This window comes from Manis pentadactyla, chromosome 1 (genome assembly GCF_030020395.1).
Source record: "Manis pentadactyla isolate mManPen7 chromosome 1, mManPen7.hap1, whole genome shotgun sequence".
In the NCBI taxonomy this organism is placed as follows: domain Eukaryota; kingdom Metazoa; phylum Chordata; class Mammalia; order Pholidota; family Manidae; genus Manis; species Manis pentadactyla.
The window spans coordinates 159,411,822-159,431,467 of NC_080019.1; the positions used below are offsets into that span (position 1 = coordinate 159,411,822).

At 37.4% G+C, this 19,646-nt stretch overlaps 1 long non-coding RNA gene across 1 annotated transcript in view; it reads left to right on the plus strand.

The window, feature by feature from the left end:
• Positions 1-1,810, plus strand: part of LOC130683798 (uncharacterized) — a 120,120-nt gene extending 118,310 nt beyond the window's left edge. Inside the window, exon 3 of the long non-coding RNA XR_008997770.1 lies at positions 1,472-1,810. This is a non-coding gene — a long non-coding RNA (uncharacterized LOC130683798). The remainder of the gene's footprint in view (positions 1-1,471) is intronic.
• The last annotated feature ends 17,836 nt before the right edge of the window (positions 1,811-19,646 follow it).

Sequence of the window (19,646 nt, forward strand, 5' to 3'; positions counted from 1 at the left end):
GTTTCCCTAGAGGATTCTTAGGCATGCAAGAAATGGGCTTCGGTCAGCCCTTCAGTTTCCTAAGCATAGTCAGGCATGCCTGAATCCCACAGCAGGCCCGGCTCAGAACCTCAGAGCCGTCTGTGAGCCACCACCCATCCCCACAAATCATAGCATTGCTTTGATGGGAGGCTTTACAGCTTCCGCGGGCTCCACCCAGTCCAGAGGGCCGGGGAGGAATCCTGCTGCCTTTCTAACTGGCACCTACCGAAGGTCTAGGGGCTGCCCATCCACACATCATCTTCACCTGGCTTTCCTCTGACAGGCTGTACTGATCAGGCTGTTTTGCCATCTGCCTAACCTGGTAGTAAAACTTAAGTACATGTGGCTGGCGGAGCCTTGAGGCTTCATCTCAGGGACAGCAGAGCTTCCTCATCCTCACATCTTTCATTCGTGTGGACAAGGTGTTAGATTTCTCGACCACATTCTCACGTGTGTTCTGCAAAGACATGAGAGATAGTTTTGCTGTCATTCAGGCGATTTACACATTTCTTATAAAATCCAAGATGGCCACTCCCTTGTCACCTCCGTGCCGCCGAGCTGCCTCACCAGAGGTGAGATTCCGTTGGTTCTTCCTGTCTCCTGGGAGCCTGAGCTGCTTCACAAGCCTTTCTCTGTGAATACCCTTTGTAACCCTTCGAGTGAAGTGGGTCTCCTCTACTTGCTATTTTGCTTCCTCCTTGCGTCTTTCTTCCTTCAACTATTTCATCCTAAACAGGACTCTTAGCATTCCCCCCCACCCCCACTGCCTTCTGATGTGTACTTAGAAAGGTAACTTACTCTCCTCTAGGTTGCCCAACAACCAGATGTGTCCTCTGGTATTAGAAGGTAGTGATGGGGCATCTTAGGTCCTTGATGCTTTGAAGTTCCACAGCCTTGGCACACTTTATCCTCCTTGCTTTGCTCACTTTCATTTATTTACAACCCCACCCTACCTCTCCCCACTCCAGACAGGCTGTGCGGTGTGGACTGTGGACTGCTGTCTGCTCATTGGCCAATTGCCAGGGAATTCTCTGGGGGCAACTGGGATGGATTTAGCATGTTTTAGATTAATCAGCCATGTCTATCAAGAATCTCACACAGATCGGAGGACCTAGTTTGAGCCTTCTACCAATTAGGGCCTCTGAAAATGGGAAACTGGAGGATGATGGGACGGAATCTGTTAGACTAAAGAGCACTTTTTGAGGGGCTACCTTGGGACCTCTTGTCAGCAGCTATTGGTTGTTCCTTCTTTTTCCTCCTCCCTCCTGATTTTCCCCATTAGAATATAAGCTTTCTAAAGAACAGGGAGTTTGCCCACTGCTGTATAACTAGAAAGGACAGGCACATAGAAGATGCTAACTAAATGTTTGTTAAATGAATGAAAAATTGGATAAAGAAAGTCTTTGCTAGCCCTTTGAGAACCAGCTGTTCCTGACATAGTGTCTTCCAGTCTTAGAGACCCAGGTAATCTGCTGTGTATCTGCTGTTTATTGACTGTCCTGAGTTAACCACTGCTGTGTAACAAGCAGACAAACTCTGCCTTCTGCTGAACAGTTGTTGAGACCCCCACAAAGGCAAAGAAACAAAGGTACTTGCAGGGATTGGGATGGTGATGGGATTGGTCTCCTGGGTCTGTTTCCATCTCTGTGACTTGAATTCTTTCTGATTCCTCCATGGGAGAGGCAGCACTTATCACGTCTTGACCAGATGACCATCCTTTGTGTAAAGTATTGTATCCTTGCAATTTATCTCAGATTTCCTGGGATTCTGATTCTTTATTTCTTCATTCTGTAAGAACTAGACAAATCTAACTTCTAGCCTTACTTTTCCTAAATTGAAAGTTTCCCAGCTAAAAACCAAAACCAAAACAACAAAAAAATCAACAGCAAAATGTAGATGCAGTGACATTTCTGCACCATTTCCAAGAGCAAAAGTTCTATAGTAGAAGTTTCCTTATCATCTGGCTCTATTCATTTGGCAGGAGTCCTGACTTCCACAGGATTTCCTGTAGATAAACTGTTCCTATGGCATTGAGAGAAAACAGATACATTTCCCCTATAACTTAAATACATTAAAATAAAAACTTCAAATAGTCACAGGAGAGAGATGCCAGTGCATCCTCTAGATTTTGTGTGTTTACCTTCCTACAGAACTTTTTAAACATGGGGAGTAGGTTTTTGATATGCCAAGTTCTCTTTCACTGTCAAATTGGCTTTCAGGAGAATTTTCTAAGTGGACATAAGCAATAGGTATACTTACATCTGTTGGTGTGAATGAACGAGCCTTCTGGAAGGAGGGCTCCTGATGAGTTAGTCTCTGAGCCTTGGGCTGGGATACCCTATCCCACCAAGCCACTGTCTCAGCCCTGGGGTCATAGACCAGGCCCCATCACTGGAGCTGTCAGCTTTCCAGGTCCGATAGTAAGTTTCCTCGGTTTCTGCCCGTTAGGTGTGGAGTTGGAGATGGCTACCTGAAGGGCAATGTGAGGAGCAGTGTTCAGGAAGAATGAATGACCTTAGGGGAGCTAGCTAGGGAAGAGCTCACACAGCACAGTATTTGGTACATAGTAGAAGCACACAAAAGAAGTAAACAAAAGAATGAATAAATGAGTTTGGAAACTGGGACTGTTTGAGCCTTTGGCAACTGAGAATGTATATACGTTAGTTTCTTGTTCCCAATTTTGCTACCCTTTGTAAAGTGTTTCTCCAAGTGACTTGGTGGGTCGGGGTGTGGAGGGGAGAGCAATGGCTTCACCACTGAATGAGCATCTTTGAGGCAGTGGGTACATCTGACAGGAAGTGTATTAACATATACCTCAGGGATGTTGATTTTTCTAACTTGTGGATGAGTGTGCCTTCACACTTGAATGAAGTGGGCAGACACAGAGTGTATAGCTATAGGATTAGTTTCAGTTTATTGGTAATGTGAATGTAGCAATAGAAATGCTTTAGTTTTTATGATATTCCATGGTATCCAAGACATATGTAAATATTTTTACATATTTAAAATTTCTCTTATCCACATGCTCACTCCACCCTGCCTCTCTTTCTTTCTTTGGCTTTGCTCTTCATGTTGATACATAAAATATATCAAGTTCTTCAAAAATGGAAATAAGTTTTTTTCTCTTTCTCTGTACACACTGTGCAACCATGAATGTACTTCAAAAAAGGAAACCTAAAAGGGAAATTAATCAGAGCATCTGTCTGTTTCCATGGTGCCTGTAAAGAATAGACTTTCCATGGATAAAATAATCTGTGGCTTAAATACACTTTTTCTTGAGAGATATCAGTTAAGGTCGACCATGCAATCCCCCACTAGAAAGCAGACTGGGATACTGCTACCTATTTAGAACGTTTATGAAGGCACATTCTCAGGGCTGCCATGGTACTTCGGGATGGCAGGTATTTCCACAACGAGGAAGAAACCCATGCCTGTCTTGGTGTAGGAAGTTAATCATATTCGCTCTCCACCTGAGATCAGTATCCTCCTGCTGTGAGGGAGCTGGGCCTGTGGTCCCTCAGAACTGCCAGCTCTGAACGTACAGCTGGACTTTGTTCATCTGTGATCCTCCCTCTGGAGGAGATGGTTCTTGGCCTAGAGTGAATCAGTATTTCTCTAACTTTTCCACTGAATTAGTCTAAGAGCAGTGTGAATTTGTATTTCCTGGGCATTGGTGGGGCCTGGGGGCAAATTTACAAGCACCTCATGGCACATGTGATACTTCTGTGCTATTTTATCTTTAAAATTCACTTGTATTTTGTGTTCTAAATAATGATGTATCCCTTTTTTATTTAAAAAATTTTAAGTAGAATCAATGCCTTTGAAAGATGCACATGCTTACACTGGTTTTGGGCACCTGCAGGTCCACCATTACACATTCCCAGAGGTACAAATACTTCATGTTTAAAAAAAGCTGTATATTTTTCTTAGTTCAGGCTGCTATAACAAGAAGGCCACAGATCAGGTGGCTTAAACAACAAACGGTTATATCCTACAGTTGTGAAGGCTGAGAAGTCTGAGGTCAGGGTGCCAGCATGGCCCGGTTCTGGTGAGAGTTCTTCTCCTGATTGCCTCACATTTGGAGAGAGAGCTCCGGTCTCTTCATCCCCCGTTAAGGGAGCTAATTCCATTCATGAAGGCCCCATTCTTATGACCTAGTTAGCTCCCAAAGACCACCTCCCCCTGAATACCATCACACTGAGTACTTAGGCTTCAGCATATGAATTTTGAGGTGATGCAAATACCTAGCAGTATTCCAGACGTTGAATGATTAAACAATAGAGGCTTAGGAGCTGGGAGGACAGGTAGAGGTTAGGAATATGATCATGGTAATTCCAAAAATCCTTCTGTAGCGTTCCTGACAGCCATTGTCTCAGTCTCTACTTACAGGGAGATCACTACATCTTGAAGAAGTCCAATGTATTTCTGGTTATTATTTTTTAATTAACAGACCTTTTTTTAAAGAGCAGTTTTAGAGTCACAGCAAAATTAAATGGAAAATATAGAGAGTCCTCACACACCCATTCCCAAACACAACAGTCTCCCCCACTATCAACAACCCTCACCACTATTACACTTGTTATAATTGATGAGCCAGCATTCATACATTGTTATCACCCAAAGTCTACAGTTTACATTAGGGTTCACTCTTGTACATCCTATGGGTTTGGACAGATGTATAAAGGCATGTATCCACCATTATAGCATCATACATAATAATTTCACTATTCTAAAAATCCTCTGTGTTTAGCCGATTCCTTTCTCCCTCCCCACTCACTCACCCCAGCAACTTCTATCCCTTCACTCTCTGTAGTTTTGCCTTTTCCAGAGTGTCATGTAGTTGGAATCATACAGTTTGTAGCCTTTTCAGACTGCCTTCTTTCACTTAGTAACATCCATTTCAAGTTCCTCTTTCTCTTTTCATGGCTTGGTAGCTCATTTCTTACCCTGTTGCTTGAAGGCACCACAGCTTACTTACCCATCAACTACTGAAGAACTTCTTGGTTGGTTCTGTGTTGTGACAATAATGAATAAAGCTGCTATATACAGTTGTGTGCAGGTTTTCATGAATTCTATGTAGTTTTTATTTGCTCTTTTTCCTTTTGTTAAGGGAAATCTGAGCTCCTGTAACTTCTCTGCATCAGTGGCCTGATATGATGTCTAGTCCCTCATTCATTCATGTCTAGTGTTGTATTCATTTATGAAGACAGCTATCTAGGAGCTCCTTTGTATTTTTATTTTAGGCTAAAAAGAACCAATTCTGCCATTTTCTCATGTAGCATTTCCAATCCCTATTTGCCCACCTCTAGGTAAATTCTACCATATGAGACAAGGAGCCCAGTAAGCAGATATGGCTGCATCAGCCCCAGAGCACAGAGGGACCATCACTCCCTGTTCTGGCAAGCTGTCTTGTTAATGTAATTTAAGTTTGTATTCACTCTCTTAGAAGTGTTGCTACTAAATTAATTTACATATTTTCTGTTTATTTTATCCAAATATTGTTAGGCCTTCTCCAAGCTACTTTTCTAGAGGAACTTTAGAACTTGAAAGTTAGACTTTCTATATATACCTATTAAGCTTCCTTGTACATATTTCTATTAAAGTTGATTTTGGTCTATTATTCTAGTTTGTTGAATGTGTTTTCTCACTTTTGAAGATTGTTTCTTTTATGAAATATATTATCCATTGGTCCTTATTCAAAATGTCCTCATGATAAAGAATCATCCATTCATGACAGAACTTTTAGAAAGTACAGATAAGCTAAACGCAGAAAACAATGATATTCCCTGACTCATTACCAGAGATAAATATATTGGCATTTTAGTGTATCTCTGTCCTGTCTTCTCTATGCACATATGTATATCACTCATGCACACACATAGTACATGTGCATTTATTATCACACCATATATGTATGATGTATATGATCATGCCATATAGTTTGTTTTATAATTTTCTTTTTTCATCACTTTATTCAACTTTCATTTGAGATTTTAAAATACTCATTGTGAGCATTGTGAGCATGACTGGGAATACAGTGGTGATAATGCAAATGTACTGTGGTTTATTTAATCAGTCTACTATTATTTGACATTTAGACTTTTTCCTAAATATTTTGCTAAAACTAGCACACATACAAGTGTTTGCAAACATCCATGACTGTTTCCTGAGGAAGTGGAACTGTGAGTCAGACTAAGTTAAATTGTAAAAGGTTTTGATATGTTTCAGCAAATTGTTCTCCATAAAGTTAGAAATAATCTTACTGTTATTTAGTTATTTGAAAACTTGATAACTGTTTATTTTATTTGCCCAGCATATTATTGATAAAAACATTGAGTAAGAGAGGACCAGTGACAAGATTTTAGAGAAAACTTGTAAATCATTCTTCCCCAAATTCTATTAGTTCATTAATCAGTGCTCTGTGGGGACAATTGTTTACTCAGTTGTGTTATAGCTTGTCCATATTTCTTTATTTTTATCAACTAGGGTTTCACATAAATTTTGTTGGATGTTTTGCTGATGTTAAGATAGTCTATATCTAGGCACTTGCTGTCTCCAACAATCTAACAATCCTATGAAATGATAGAAGTCTTATTGGGTTAGTGTAACATTTTCTGTACATTATGCTGGTTTCTAATGCTCATTTCTTTCTTAAACAATACTGTAGAGTGAAACTTCCTGCAATGATGGAAATATTCTGTGATCTGTGCTAACATGGTAGCCACTAGCATATGTGGCTTTTCAGTAATGACAATGTGGCTAGTGTGATTCATGAATGATTTTTACTTTTTAAAATTTAAATAATTTAAATTGAAATAGTGAGATGTGACTAGTGGTTATCATATTAGCACAGCTTTACAGTATCTCATAAACCATTTGTATAATAACTATTGTATAATTTAATTAGAGTTTAATATTAAGCTGAGAGATTCATCGTTCCTGAAATGCATTGGTTTCTCTTTCCACTCTGTTTTTAATTGCATTTTGTCCCCACTGCACCAACTCATAATTCCTTAAAGATTTCTGACAGTAATTCTGTGTCAGTGGTTCATATCAGCAAGTTGGTTTTCAGACCCTAGGAAATAATTTAATGTAGTGATAATCATTTCTTGCAAATCAACTTGGTTTCATTTCCTTAAATGAGATTTTTCTACCTCTTATAATGTGAACATCTTCTCTTTGATAGAAAAAGACATCAGATAAAAGAAGTTGAGTGATTTTTTTCTACTTTTCATCTTTGATATTCCCATATTTCCCTAACAGTTGCCTTTCCCCTTACTTATTCTTCTTAAAGTTGGTGTGGCTAATGAGGTCCTGTTTGTTATTAAAAGCACTTTTGTTCTTTGAGCTTAAGTAATTCTGGTTATTGGCATTTTTATTAGAATACTTGTAGTTATAAATTTCTCTTTCATGTCCATCCATAACCCTGAGCTTTTTTTTTTCCTCCCTAGTTTTTTGGTGTCATTTTAAAATTTAAGTTCAGGAAGAATATGCATAGCCATAGGGATTTCTTTAACTGCTGCCCCCTTTGTATCCCTAGGCATCAGGCTTGATTCTATTTTAATTCAGTTTAACCCATCCTCTGGTGTTGACTGACCCTTAAGTGCCAGGCCCTGGTTGGGGCTGGAGATTCCTAGGTGAATTAGACATGGACCTTGTCATCAAAGAACTTACACTTTACTAAGAGACTCAAACTTGTATATTACAAGCCGCATGCAGTGTAGCATATGCTTATTAACAGTATTCACAATGTCCTGTGGAGCATAGTAGAGAGGGTTAATCCTGTTTGTCAGGCATATAGAATGCAATAAGGAGGTTGTGAAGAATCACAGTAGTCTGAAACAGAAATGATGTTTGAGATGGAATGAATAGGAGTTTGCAGGACAGTGAAGCTGGGTAACATGATACCTTATTAGTGAAGGAATAATGTTAACCGAAGCCAGAGTTGATAATATATTCTGTACTTCATAACTAGTCTTGCAACTGAAGTATGCAGTACTTCTTCAGGGAGTAAGCAGAATGAGGCTGAAGTTAAGGACCAGCTAAATGGTGACAGACCTCATAAATTATGCTAAGGAATTTGGATTTATTCCAAATGGAATAAACTTGAACATTCTTGAATAGAGAAGGGAAGTAGATTCCTCATTCAGAAAAGTAATCCAGGTGACATCAATGTAGGATATGTCAGACTTTGGAAAACTTGTATAGAGGAAATAATTAGTCAAGAGGAGGCTAAGAGTGCTAACTAGCGCAGGGCGGAAAAGGAGGGGGAGGGAGGAAGTAAGTGACATTTAGGAGACAGGATTGATAGGATTAAGCAGCTGATGGGGTATGGGGGAGAGGAAGAGGCAGGAAGGTGATTCAGAAGATTCTCATATGTTTTGTTGCTTTTATTAGGGTCCACTTTTTCTCTTGAATCACTTTCCCTTCAGAATCTCTGGATGTGAGATCATGTCTGTCTTTTCTCTGAACTTTTGTACACTATATTCCCAATGGTGAGTGAGTATGTGCTTATTTTATCCAGCATTCCAGTCCTCCTGTTCTAGGAATTCCATGATGTACTCATCAAATTAAAAAAAATTTAATTTGAGATCATTTTAGACTTGCAGAAACAGTCCAGTGAGTTTCCCCTGTACCTTCCACTTAGCTTCTTTTTGTTTACAGGTATCCCTTCCAGATATTCTTTTTATTTCCTTTGGATATATACCCATTCTTTGAAGAACCTCCATAGCGTCTGCATCAATTTACAATCCCATCAACAGTGCACAAGGGTTCGCTTTTCTCCACATCCCCACCAGCACTTACTGTCTCTTGTCTTTTTGATAATAGCCATTCTAATAGGTATGAGATGATGTTTCATGGAACACTTTTATAAGAAAGAGTTGTTGCTTCTCCCTCATTTATTTATTTATTCAATCATTTATATAAATGGCAAATGATGCTCTTTCAGGCTTCTGGGCCTTTTCATATGCATCCATCCTTTATTTTTGAGCACTTCCTTATTTTCTAGCACCATAAGACACTTTATGCTCTCCTCATATTTCCCTGCCCCAGCCCCTGGAATCAACTAGTTCTCCAAGGAGTGCTCACCACTCTTTAATATCTTCCTATCACTTCTGCTTCACCAAGCAGTTCTTCACTGTTGATTGGAATTGAGTCAAAAATAACAGTGACAGATGAATGGTTCTCTTTTATTCTTCCTCAAACTTTGACAGAGAAAAATTTCAGTAAGATTTGTTGAATTTGCATTTAAAAAATATTTGTTAAGAGCCCACTGATGTCAGTGCTGGGCTAGGAATGAGGCTGTGCCTCCCTCGTGCCTGAGGGACTGTTCTCTAGGCAGTCTGTCCTATATATTGTTACTTCACACTGGTAGGAGAGTATTTATTTAAGTAACCTGAATTTCACTCTGTAATGTTTCATCTGATAACACAGGATCCATTAACCGAAAGTGTCCCCCAGCTCCCAATGTGCTGAGGCATACTGAGAGGGCGTCTCATGTGTGTTCACTAGGAAGGACAGTGAGTCATGTACAGTTCCTATGAAGAAGCCTCTGTTTGTTCCTCATCCTGTTGCTCTAGCTCCTTTCCTCTGTTGTGAGTCAATAGAAAAAAATGTTTTCCCTTTTAAATAACTTTTGGCCAGCATGGCTCCAAAGCAGGGCATCTTCTCTCCAAAGTCTAATAGAAATATTAGTGAAAACAGTACTTTTGGTTGCTACTTATGGCACTCACCCGTCTACCTATCCTGCTCCATATATCTATCCTCCTCTTAATACCGAGTCTGGAGTCTCTCATGGGGCTGGATCAGGAGATACTACCATGTATTTCTCAGGGTCCAGTATCCTCCCAGCAGAAGAAGGCTGTGTTCTTTTGCCCACCACCCTATTCACTCACAATGAGCTGATATCCATGAGGTTCCTTAGTCTCTTTTACAAGTAAACTTGGACATATCCTTTCAGTGCACCAGCAGATCTGACCTCCCAGTGGCGTGTTGTGCTTGAGCTCAACAAACCATGCTTGTGTATTGAGCTAAAACAATCACTCAGCATCTATTACCCCAAAGGTTCTTAAAATATTCCTTATGGCTACATAGAACAAGCATAATTCTCTTCTAATATGTCCACCTCCAAGACTGAAGATGGCTCTCTTTTCCTGCTCCCCTCAAAACTCTATTTTTCAGGTTAAGCACACCTAGGACTTTTTACCATTCTTTCTTTGACATATTTCCTGTTTTTTTTTTCATCATTTAATGGGTCTCTTTTTTTATGAATATACTTTGGCCTATCTGTGGCCATCCAAAAATGTGAGGTCAAGGGAGATCAGAGTAGACTATGACTTCTTTTGTTCCACCCACTATGAATCTTGTGATAGGAAAAACACATAGTTCTTTAATACTGACATAGTTAATCCATATCCCTACATATAATTGAGAAGTTAAGAATTTAAAGGCAATTACTTAATAATCAAAGATATGATGAAAAATAGCTGATTTTGATATGTATTTTAAAAAATAACATAATTCTCTAATTATGTTGGGTTACATTTTAAAAACTAGAAAAAATGATAAGAAAAGTAAGTTATATAACTTTTGGTCACCCCATACATTTATACATGTTCTATTGAATTTTTTTTCAGCACAAATCAAAAACAGGCCAGCATTCCTGATCATAAAGCAGGATGAGTAGTAGTTCTGCTGAGGCAAACAGTATAGGCCCAGATGTATATGACCTGTAAGTAAGGGTCATAAATGAAGGAAATGGGAGATCTCTACTTCATGCAGCCTGACTCTGAGAATTTAAGAATTAAGTTGTTCGTGAATCTTAGTATGTTTTCAACCATACTAAGTAGCATTAGTCTTTGGTATGTTGTTTGTGAATCTTAGTATAGTTTTCAACTATACTAAGTAGCATTATTTTAAGGGGTCTTTGCTCTTGAAGAGCAAGGATTAAGAGTTTAGTTTTGAAATCAGATAGATCTAGGTTTAAATCCCATAACTTCTGTTTCCTTGATAAAATTTTTTTTAATACTAAAGGTCTTCACTTAATAAGAGTATGCATCTCATTGTTTATTGAGAGGTTTAAATGAGATTGTCCATGTAAAGGTCTTGGAACATAACCCCACATATTAATAAGCATTCAGTAATGCCAGCTATTGTTATTTTGAATTATTACCTGCTGAATGATAACTAGCATTTTGCTTGACATAGTGCAAAAAATGTTCACATACTTTATTTAATCTGTTTCTTGTGGTAACTTGTCAAATAGGTAGGTAGACATTACGGTTACAATTGGAAGAAGTTAAATGTGACGACATAATTAGTTGATTACTAGAAGAAAAGAGACTAGAACCCAGTCTTCAGACTAAAAATCCCATGAACTACAAATAAATCATAATGCCAATGTAGCTCCATGCATGGGGAACAGACAAAAGAGCTGATGTATAATAGAACTGTTAATATTAGACTCTGACAAAGACATAGAAACAGAAAATGAATATAGATGATGGTTTTGGAGGGCACTGTGAAGAAATATGAGGAAGTTTCTCTCTGTGTAGAGTGCATTCGTGTCATTAAATGTGAAGGTGATCGATAGTCTACAAAGATTTTTTGGCAGAAAGAAATTAAAACTCAAATAACTTTCAAACAACTACCTCAGAGATTCAGTGACTAGAAATGGATGCCGAACTGAAAGAAAAATAATTTAAGGAATAGTGAGTATTAATTTAATGGACCTATGATACAGAATGATGATAAAAAGGTTTAGTATAGGAGTTCTAGTTAACCATCCGATGTGGGTTGTTTTGGCTGGTGAATTATTTTATACTTGGTCTCTATCTCACTAAGGTTAACTTGATCTGAAACTGGCTGAAATAGCTCATCTGTGGAGCAAAACTTCCTTGGGCAATAAGATGGAATTTGAAGGTTAATCTTTACTTGAAGGCAAGAATGCATCTGTTTGATTTAAATGTTACCTTGCCTCTTTTAAAAGCTTTCCAAAGAAGATTCAATCATAGAGGTATAAGTAGTTCACCAACTAATTGTCAAATGCAATTTCTCTGTACTTCCATTTTTTTTCAATAAAATAGGAGTGCTAGCCTGATTACAAAGCCTGTTAAAGGACACACAAAATAAGACAATTAATTTCATGAAAAATTATTAATAGAAAAAACTGAACACAGAATGTATGTAAATCAATGATAACAGAATAGTCTACAAATAATACACAAAGACCAAGTAGGATTTAATCCAGAAATATGGCACAACAAAAAGTAATATAATAATAGATTACAGTAGGAAAAACATATTGCTAAATGTACAAGAGGAGTTTGATTTAGTTCAATATCTACATAAACTCTTGGTAAAGGAAGAATAAATGAAACAGCCTTAGCAAAACAAATAGAAAAGAGGTCCATGGACCAATAGTGAGAAGTATGTTAGGAGCCCTAAATTTGGATTAGTTAAATTTGATGCCCATGGCTGAGAGAAAAGAGAAAATTAAAAATCTTGTTAGAAACTGATATTAAAAATCATGTCAGCTGCTTTAAACTTGAAGATATCCCTACTAGTGTCTGGAATAGGATAAAAATTTTTTCAAGATAATATAGTTGAGAGATTATGGCCAATACTATAAGTATGAAAATAAAATAGGACATATGGGTATAGATGAAAAAAACCTCTCATTACTTTCAAATGATATGATTTTATACACAGAAAAGTTGACTATGCATTTAAATTTTAGAGGAGGGGTAAAAAGAAACTCAGTTCATTGGTGCATGTCAAGATTAATATGTACAAAAAATTCTTTATATCAGAAATAACAAATTACAAATGAAATGAAAAAAATGTGGTACGCTAAAAATAAACATTTATTCGTTCCATTCCTTTTCTGCTTCCACCAAACAGTGGCATTACTTTCCCCAGCCCATCAGTCTGGGCTGGTTTTGGATTGTCTTTAATCCTAACAGAATGTGAGGGAACTGATGTCAGTACAACCTTGAGTCTCAGTGAGAGGTCTTGAGGCTTTCACTTTGGCTATTTTTGAACACTTCTCCATATTGTGAAGAAGCCCTGTCTCTAGTAGAGGACAGAAGGTCACACTTGGCAGAGAGGAGCTGAATCAGCTGATACAGACTATTGTAACAAGCTGGCACCAGCCAGCAGCCATGTGAATAACACTCTTGGACAGTCCAGTCCTGAAAAGCCACCAGATGACCATGGCTGCATGAGTGACCCAGGTGAGACCAGAAGGAGTACCCCCACCCCATATTGAGCTTAGCCCACATGCCAAGTAACAGAATTTTGAACAAATAAATGGTGGTGTTTAAACTACTAATTCTGGGTGGTTTGTTATTCAGTCATATATAATTGGTACAAAAAAGATCCAGGACTTACAATTGCAAGAAAAATTGGAAAATGTCTTGGAATACACTTAAACACTGTATATGACTTATTTATATGAAGAACATTAGAAAAGGATTTACATTGTAAAGGATATAAAATTATACATGAGTAAGTAACACAACATTTTTTGGAAGGAAAAATGATGAAGACATCAACTCTTTCCACAGATAATCTACACATTGAATAATATTCCTATTGTAATCTGCCATGAACAAATTGATCAATTTCATGTGAAGAATGTTGACAACTAATAGAAAAATATGAAAAGAATCGTGAGGAGTGACTTGCACTACAGTTATAAAAACACTTTAAACCTGCACTACTATGGTAGCTACTAACCACATACAGCAATGAAAATTTTAGTTAAATTCATTAAAAATGAATAAAATAAAAATTTCATTTCTTAGTCACAGGAATCATATTTCAAGTGCTCAAAAGCCTATGTTATCTGTTGCTACCAACCGGTGCTACCATATTGGATGGAATGGATATAGAATGTTTTTGTTATCTCAGAAAGTTCTGTTGGACAGTGTTTTAAAGCTATAATAATTGAAATAGTATAGGTAGGTACAGATATGTGAAAGGATAAAAATAGTATAAAAGTAGGTATATGTATATAAGAAGATTTAATATATGGAGGTTTAGTAGCGTTTTTTTCCAATGAAAAAATTACATTAGTGGGAACACTATAAATTATTAAATGATTTGTGTTGGAGCAATTGGATGATCATTTGGAAAAAATCTATATCCTATTTCACATCAATTACAAAGAATTCTGTATGATTAAGAAATTTAAAGATTAAAGATATAAAATTACAAAAATAAATCATAAAAGAGTTAAAGGTAATTATCATTTGTAATTTTGGGATGGGAGTTTCCTTTATTTTTTATGAATTATAGTTACAAGAAAAAGATTGATCTGGTTCCAACTTAAAAGCAAAAACCTTTCATATGGCTGTTCCAGTTATTTATTGCTGCCTAAAAAAATTCTATTTCATAGTCACAGGAATCATATTTCAAGTGTTCAATAGCCTATGTGACCTGTTGCTACTAACTTGTTGCTACCATATTGGATGGAATGGACATAGAATGTTTCTGTTCTCTCAGAAAGTTCTGTTGGACAGTTGGACAGTGTTTTAAAGCTGTAATAATTGAAATAGTATAGGTAGATATAGATATGTGAAAAGACAAAAATAGTATAAAAATAGGTATATGAATATAAAAAGATTTAGTATATGGAAATTAACTGACTTAAAACAAAACTTTTGCTCATGAATCTGTAATTGGATAGGGCTCAGGAGGAATAGCTGTCTGTTCTCAGATGGCATCAACAGGAGTGGCTTACGTGGGGCTTGAGGATTCATTTTCAAGATGGTCACCTCACGTGTCTGGCTGACAAGTTGGTGTTGATTGTCAGCTGGAGTTCAGCTGGGACTGGTTGCTGGGAGCCTCAGTTCTTCTCCACATGAGCTTGTCCATGAGGCTGCTTGGACTTCCTTACAACATGGCATTTGGGTCTCAATAGCAAGTGTTTCAAGGGTCAGACAGAGGAAGCTGTTGGTCTCTTAAGAACTAGGCCATAAACTGGCCCAGTCTCATTTCTATCATATTGTATTGGCCCAAGCAATCACAGAGCCTAACCATTTTTAAGAGGAGGGAGCATAGGGCCCACTTTGTGATGGGAGAAACATCAAGGAATTGGTGACCATCTTTACTCCACCTCAATGGTAAAGAACATTATAAAAAATAGAAAAATAAATAATGAGAGAAGAACTGTTTTTTAAAAGGCCCCATAAATCAGTAAGAAAAATTTAGATAACCCAATAGAAAAATGGTCAGAGGATATTAGCAGCTAATTTACAGAAGAGTTACAAATGACCAATAAGTATATTAAAATGCTCAATTTATCTCATCAAAGAAACTTTAAACAATATATTATATATTTTCTCTCCTGTCAAGGATAGCCAACTTTTGGGGAGGCAGGAATTGTCATCTATTGAATTACTGTGTAATCATTAAGAAAAGTAGATATGCATGTACTAGACATGGACAACTTTTTATACACATTAAACAAAATGAAAATGACAAAAACATCATATTATACATGTTATATATCCACATTTTTTTAATAGTGAGTGAACATTGATTATTTTAATTTTCCAAAAAAGCAAAGATATTTTCATTAAGGAATATTTTAATAGGAAGACATAAATCATTTAAAATACGCAGGAGATGTCCTAATGAAAGAATGTCTTTAGGCAAATACCGTCACTGTTACTAGCAAAAGAGACCATCAGATGTGACATGCCTTCTGACGCAAGTATACTTCACCACATAGGAAATAGTTTAGTCAAAAAAAAGCAAACCTTAATCAGTTTAAGCCTCAAAAAAAATAGAACTGTATCTCAGATTTCAAAGAGGCAAAGATTCAAACAATTTATTATAAACTTAGCCAAGTCATGTTACTTTTCTACTCATGTCTGCGTTCTGCAAAAATCAGAGGAATGGGCAAAACAAAACAAAAAGTAAATGATCACCTGTGATCCAGCTGCCTGATTCACATTTTCACACAGAGGTTTTAATGTTTAATATGGTTTCTATTGGTTTAATGTTTTAAAGTGTTCCTCTTCATTTTTAATTTACAAAAAATACAGCAAATGAGAACATGTATAAGACAAAATGGGGATGCAATCAGCAAATTCCAGGAAGTGGAGTTAAATGTAGGGTTAACTCAAGGGGTTAAATATCTTTTTCCTAAAAGATAATAAGGTACGTGGGATGAAATACTATCCAGTATAGTATAGATCAGGGTTTCTCAATCTTGTCACTGTTGACAAAATCAGACTTGGGCTGGATAAGTGACAGCTGCACTTTGGCTGGACAAGTCTTTGCTGTTGGGACTGTGCTTGTGAACTGTAGGGTTTTTAGCAGTATCACTGGCCTCTACCCATTAGATGCCATTTGAACTCTGTATCCTTTTCCCCAAGTTGTGACCACCAAAGATGTCCCTGGACAAAATCACCCAGAGTTGAGAACCGCTGTCACAGATTTTAAAAACAGACTTAATTTACATGAGAAAAAGAAAAAAAATCACCTTGTTGTCTTACAGTTTGAGTTATATAGACCAATCATAGAAAATAATTGAGACAATAGAAAAATATCATCAATAACTAGATATTTGGTAATATTTAGGAATAATTATTAAACAATGTGATAATGTGTGTTATATGGTATTATGATTGTTTTTTAAAGGTACCTTTTCTTTATTGACGTACATTGAGTGATATGTATTAATTTATTATGGTTAAAATGATATATCTTGTATATGTTTTTAAGACTACAGTTGGGGTGTGTGGATGAATAAATGGGTTAGGTATATAGGTGAAATGTGTTGGTTATATGTTGATAATAACAAATTAAGTGATGGGTGTCTGGGATGGGTTAATCACGCTAATCTCTAACTTTTGTATGTGCTTCAAGTTTCCATAATGAAATGATTTTACAGAGATGTTAGTGTAAAAATGGTATTTAGATATATTCAGTTAGCTACTAGAAGAAATAGCTAAAAAGAGATGAAAGTGGGAACGTCTGGGGAGGGATAGGAGGAGACCAGGGAACTGCTCATTTGTTATAAACCTTTTAACACTACTTCACTATCAAAGTTCTGTGCATCAATACTTTGATGAACAACAATGAAACAAATCTCTAAAATCTAAAAATAAACAACCAAAACACTGGAGAGGTGCCACTGATATTATTTTTCTTGTGAAGATGCAATTTAGTTCAGTTATTTTAAAATTTCCACATATATAAGATCAAGTTAAATGATATCACGGGAAAGCAATCAGCTGAATTCAGAATGTGGGACATGTGTGTGGCACACAACAATCTTTCGGCAGGCTTGGCTATCCTCTTTTCCTCTTTCACCTTTTTTCCTTGAGTATACTGAGGACAAGGGCCTTCTGAAGAGGTAGGATTTCTCTTGATTTCTTGCAGTTTGTGGTAGGCAGACAAGGAAGAGCTGTCCTGGGCACAACAGCCTGTTGCTTGCCTCTGACCCAGTAAATGGATCTGTAGAGTGTGTTTGCATGCCTGATTATCTCTTGTTTAGGGGGTGAGAAATCTTTTCTTTTAAAAAATGTCTCCTGGCTTAAGTTGCATTTGCCAGTTCAGTTTTTATGAAAGCTCTATATTGGAGGGAAAAGGAAACACTTGCCAAGCTATTGCTGAGAACCTTATATTATCTATTTTGCTATGAATTGCTCTTTATGCGATGCCTTGGCAGGGAGCCCAGAAGGGACAAAGAATAAATGGATTAGTATACCAAAACCCCACCCTGAACTCTAACAACTTTCATAGTTACAGGAAAAACAAACATACTTCTTTTGACCTATTTTTCCTATTCCCTGTCAGATGCATAATGTTACCTTCTTCGTCATAACCCTTAGGGATAACCCAGCACTTGTAGGAGAAAAAACAATGTAGTGACCCCAGGTCAGTGTGGGTGAAGAGGCCAAGAAGGTAATGTGCTTTGAAAAGTGCTCTAAAGGCTCTTGCATTTTGAGGTCGGTTCCTTAAAGTTTCCAGGCTACCATGGTGTTTAAAGCCACCACTTTTAAAAGTCAACCCTTTGTGTAACTGTGTGATCTCTCCAGAAGCTTTCTGCTAAAATACAAATGTGTTGCTTTGGAGAAAGAACACACCACCTCCATGCCCTCTCAGATTGCCTAAGCACAGATTAGTTTATCAAGTTATTCAAGTTGAGAGGAAGGTCCTCAAGGAAGGCATTATAAAATAGTACTTCCTATGGCGTACCATAAGAGGGCTCGGGGAAGCTGTGAGAGTAAGGAAGCGTAAGGAAGAAAAACAGGGGAGGAGGGGAGAACTTGGGGGGGCATCTGATAGGGAGATTCCTGGCCTGACAGGGGACAGCAAAATCTCTGAGCCTAGACCAGCACTGTGCATCAGAACTTGCAGTGATGAAAATGTTCTGTGTCCGTACCATTCACCGCATCAGCTATTAGTGATTATTGAGCAGTTGAAGCATGGCTATTGCAGCCAACCCCAGAACTAAATTTTAAATTGTGTTTAAATCAAAATTCAAATTTAAATAGCTACAACATAGCTAGTGGCCCCTGTATTGGCTAGGGCAGTCCAGGGGAAGGGGGGAGTGGGGGAGTTACAGAAAGGTAACATGGGCGAGGCAAAGATACATACTACTTAATTCACACTTTTTTATGGTATCACTTTGTATTTCCTGGCAACAAGTAGTTTACAGACTAGATATTATGATATTTAGCAAATTAATTTGTATAATAAAATATTTGCAGAAATTAAACAGCCTGACCATAGTAAGCCATATTGATTAGATTTGCCATGTCTGTCATGATCTTATTTTACTCACATGAACACAGCTCAATGAAGGAAAGGAGAATATTGACTCAGAATTGTCAGAAATGGGATTCTTTGCTTAATACTGAAGAAAGGCTGTAATTACTTTTTCAAACATGTAGTTGCAAGCTTTGCTATAATTTTTTCTTTAAGAATAATGATTGTTTTTCTTCACCGATGCCTAGATTGAGGCACTTACAAGCGCCACAGTCACATTCACTGAACCTCAACGAGGGTGGAGCCAAAGGACATTCCTCCCGCTGACCTTAGGAGTGTCACCACACTTTGGAACAGTCGATCAATCATACAAACAAAACCAACAGCCTCTCTTTTAATGTCAGTTGGACATATTGGCACAGAAATAGAATTTTCCTTCCTGGTCTCACTGAGATGCATAATGAAAGTATTTTTTGATTGCTTGTTTTTTTAAATCAAGGTTGAGCTGTTCAGAAAGTATTAATTAACTGGCACCAGAAATTTTGCCTAAATCACTCGGTGGCTGTTAGGGAGATGTAACCTACACGGGAATGAAAATAATCTCTTTATTAAGCACAGCCTAAGCCGGAACAATGTTTTGTTATTTTGCTCAGGAGGAGACAGGATTCCCTTCATAATCTTTGGAAGACAGTCTTAATGTGGGGATATCTTGCGTGTCATTCCCATGCCAGATTACCCTGGAGGTAGAATTTTGTCAGCTCCTCATTTCATGCCATGTGAAAATCTCCTGCCTCAAGATTTCTGCATGTTTTTAGAGTCCTTAATTTCCTGTGGTCACCCATGACTCTAAAATGCTATTTCCTTTAAAGTAATTAATTGGCTTGGATCCTAAATCA